Here is a 3,789-nt window from a genome sequence, read left to right as displayed (position 1 = left end):
GCGGTGCCGCCGCGCCGCCCGGGCGGCCCTTGCCGCGAGACCCCGCCGCTCCGCTGCGCTCCGCCGGTCCCAATGGACGCAGCGCGCCAATGACGGCGGCTGCCGCGGCGCTCTCATTGGAGGGCGTTTGTTGTCAGCCGGGCAACTGTAGCGAACTTTGGGTTTGTTTGTTGCTGTGTATGGTTCTTATTAATTTCTTGAGTTTTTCTCCACTGTTGCTTTTAATAGTTCTGTTTTTCTAGAAAATGGTGGCGCGGTGAGCCCTTTCCCTCTGCCTGGTTCAGTGTTGTCGGGCATCACTCGGGTTGGCGTTTGTGGGTTATTCCCGTTACCCTTCATATTTTAATACCGCTGACAGGTAGGATTACGGAATGTAAGCGGTGGGTGTGAGGAACCAGGGATTATGTGGATGGGATTTACTGAAGACAGCAATAGTGTGCATGTAGCCACAGCTTATTATTGCTTCAGTAGTAGCGCTACTCATCACAATGGGAAATAGGAGCTCTTTGTGAACTGGAGATAAGGAGAAACTCAGGGACCAGCAGTTAGGAGCTAAAACAAAAAGCGAATTAATGGTTTAAGGATTGCAGACCCCGTGGAGGCTGCTGAAAACAGGCAGAATGGAGGAGAAGGGCATGAGCCAGGTGTGAGCGTGCAGAGGGGCTCACTGGGTGCTAACTTCTCTTCGTGCAACTTGACATACAGATGATGCACAGCGTGAAGATTTGGTGCATCACAGTCTTCCTGAGATGTCTGCACTGCAAATGGAAGGAGATGGGAGTTCTCTGTCACTCTGTGCCCAATTCAAGGAAATAGAAGAGGTTAACAAATGAGAGTAAATAAATTGGGAGTTGTACACCAGTCTTAGTACCTGAGCATCTTGAACCCCTATTCAGGACTGCACTGAGAGGGACGAAAACAAACAAGTCATGGAAGTGTTGTAGAGGAGATCCTTTCTCAGAGTTCCTCAGGTTCAACTTCTCTATAAACAAGTTGGAAGTTGTTAATGGTGAATTTCATTAGTTGATGGAATAGTATCAGTATTGGATATTACAGTGCTCTGTGGATGTTTGAAAATAAAAAGTAGCCAAAAGCTGTCTGTAACTGCAAATGTTACCCAGTTCTGAGCATTGGTACCTGTGTTAGCTGCTGGCAGAGACCAGATTCAGATTCAAAACCCATTCTTAGTGCTGGTACAGGCTCACTCCTAACAGACAACACGGTCTGCAGTTTGTAATGTCTGTGGCCAGGTTCCTTGTGTGAGGAAACTGATTTTAAGCCTATCTACTAGGAAGCAAGGCCAAACGTACACTGTGTCCCTGGAGAGTGCAGCAGACAGAGAAGTAGCAAGAGATAAAACAAGAGGAAATAATAGTAAGGGGACAACATTGACAGGAAATCTGGTCCAATTCCTCTTATGAGTGCTAAGGAGGGCAAAGAATTTTAAGCTTAGGTCCCTCTGTGAATATAATTCCTACCTACATATAGCTCATCTTTAAAGTAACTTATTTGTAATAAATTTCATGAGCAACAGGCAAAGTAGTGGAATTGACACAGACAGTCCTTCAACACACAACAGTAGAGTAGTAGAACTGGTAAAGTCGTTTTTCAAGGATGAAAAATGAGATTTTGAAGGAAATGTGTAATCTGGAGATACTTATTTTAAGGCAACATAAAAGAAATAAAACATTAAACAGATATTTTAAAAGTGCATATTAAAATGTAGTGGGTACCCTCAAAATGTTTCATCGTTTCCTGCACTGTTCCTGTTGGGGTTGTTTTTGTTGAAGTACATAATCAAGAAGTGCAAGAAGTGGAAGGATGAGAAGGAGACAAGTGTGTGGTGTGCCCTGCTTGAGCAGATAGTCGTGAGAAGAAAAGTGGGCTCTCACTGTTTAGTTTACAGTGCATAGGAAGTAATTCTGGTTTCTCTGTGCTGCAGTAATGAGCAATTTTCCTTTGCTATAACTGTTGTTTTAAAGCTACATTAAGCCCTAGTTTGCCTAAAATAAAAGGGGAGATGTGCTATGTGGGGTGGTTCTCTTGTGTTTGGCCTGAGCGTTATGATGATTCAGCCCTAGTAGTTTTCCCACGCATATGTGATAAAGCAGATAAAGACAAATGTACCAGAGCTGCGACCGCACCGGCTTCTAGGCAGTAGGGCATGGATGTCTTTATCTGCTTTGATCATCTCCAAAGAGGAGGCTGTTCTGATACACATTGTCTCCTGCTGATCAGCTTCATTTCCCCTATGTACATCCCCTCCAGCCTGTGGATTATCTGCAAAAAGTCTCCTCGTCTCCTCATTGGAGGTGACCAAAATAATCATCTGTGGTATCTGGCTAAAAAGACTTGGGCCTTTGTTTCTGTATGTCTGTCAGGACTGGTGTTTTCAGCTCCGTGCATGCCTACAAGGCATATGGGACATTGCTAGAGGCTGTAAGGATATCACCTCCTTTGATGTCTCTTTTTGTCTTTTGGGACCTCACCTTCCTCACCTGCTGCTTCATATAATCATGGAATCATGGAATGTCTTGGGTTTGAATGGACCTTAAAGACCATCCAATTTCAATCCCTTGCCATGGGCAGGGTTGCTACCCACGGGAGGTGCTCAAGGCCGGGTTGGATGGAGTATCCACAGCTTCTCTGGGCAGTCTGTTCCAGTACCTCACCACCCACTGAGTAAAGAATTTCTTCCTCATGTTTAACCTAAACTTCCCCTCTTTTATTTTAAAGCCATTTCCCCTTGTCCTATCACTGCCAGACTGAAAAAGTTCGTCCTTCTCATGCTTGTAAGCTCCCTTCAAGTACTGGAAGGCCGCAATGAGGTCTCCCCAGAGTCTTCTCCAAACTAAATAAACCCTACTCACTCAACCTTTCTTCATAAAAGAGGTGCTCCAGCCCTCTGATCACCTCTGTGGCCTCCTCTGGACCTACTTGCCCTGCTTGCCAACCCCTCTTGATGCAGCCCGGGATACCATCAACTTTCTGGACTGCAGTGGCACACTACTGGCTCATGACCAGCTTTTTGTCCACCAAGACCCCTCAGTCCATAGGGCTGCTCTCAATACATCCTTCTCCCAGTCTGTTCTCATATCTAGGATTGCTTCAACCCCAGTGCGCCACTTTGCGCTTGGCCTTGTTCATCCTCATTAAGTTCATGTGGGTTTGCTTTTCAAGCCTGTTCAAGTCCCTCTGGATGGTGTCTCCCCATTCTGTTCTGTCAGCTGCACCACTTAGCTTCGTATGATCAGTAAATGTGCTGAGGATGCAATCCATCCCACAGTCTATGTCATTGATGGATCTCTGAGGGACAGTACTCATGACCAGCCTCCACCACAAAGCCATTGACCACAACTGTCTGGCTATGATCATCCAACCAACTCTTTATCCACTGAGTATTTCAGCCTTCAAATCCATAATTCTCCAGTTTAGAGACACGGGTGAGGTATAGGATCATGCCAAAGTCCTTGCACAAGTTTAAGTATCAGAGATATCAGTTGCCCTTCCTTTGTCCACTGATGCCTTCACTTATTCATAGAAAGCCATCGAATTGATCAGACATGATATGGCCTTGGTGAAGTCACACTGGCTGTTTAGGATCATCTCCACATCTTGCATGTGTCTTATTATCTCTTCCAGGAGGATCTGCTCCATGACCTTCCCAGGCACAGATGCGAAGCTCACCAGCCTGTAGTTCATCTGGTCTTCCTTTCTCCCTTTCTTAAAAATGGGAGTGGTGTTTCCCTTTTTCCAGCCACCAGAGGCTTGACCTGACAGCAATGACTT

This window comes from Meleagris gallopavo, chromosome 2 (assembly GCF_000146605.3).
Source record: "Meleagris gallopavo isolate NT-WF06-2002-E0010 breed Aviagen turkey brand Nicholas breeding stock chromosome 2, Turkey_5.1, whole genome shotgun sequence".
Classification (NCBI taxonomy): domain Eukaryota; kingdom Metazoa; phylum Chordata; class Aves; order Galliformes; family Phasianidae; genus Meleagris; species Meleagris gallopavo.
This window is presented reverse-complemented; position numbering follows the sequence as displayed.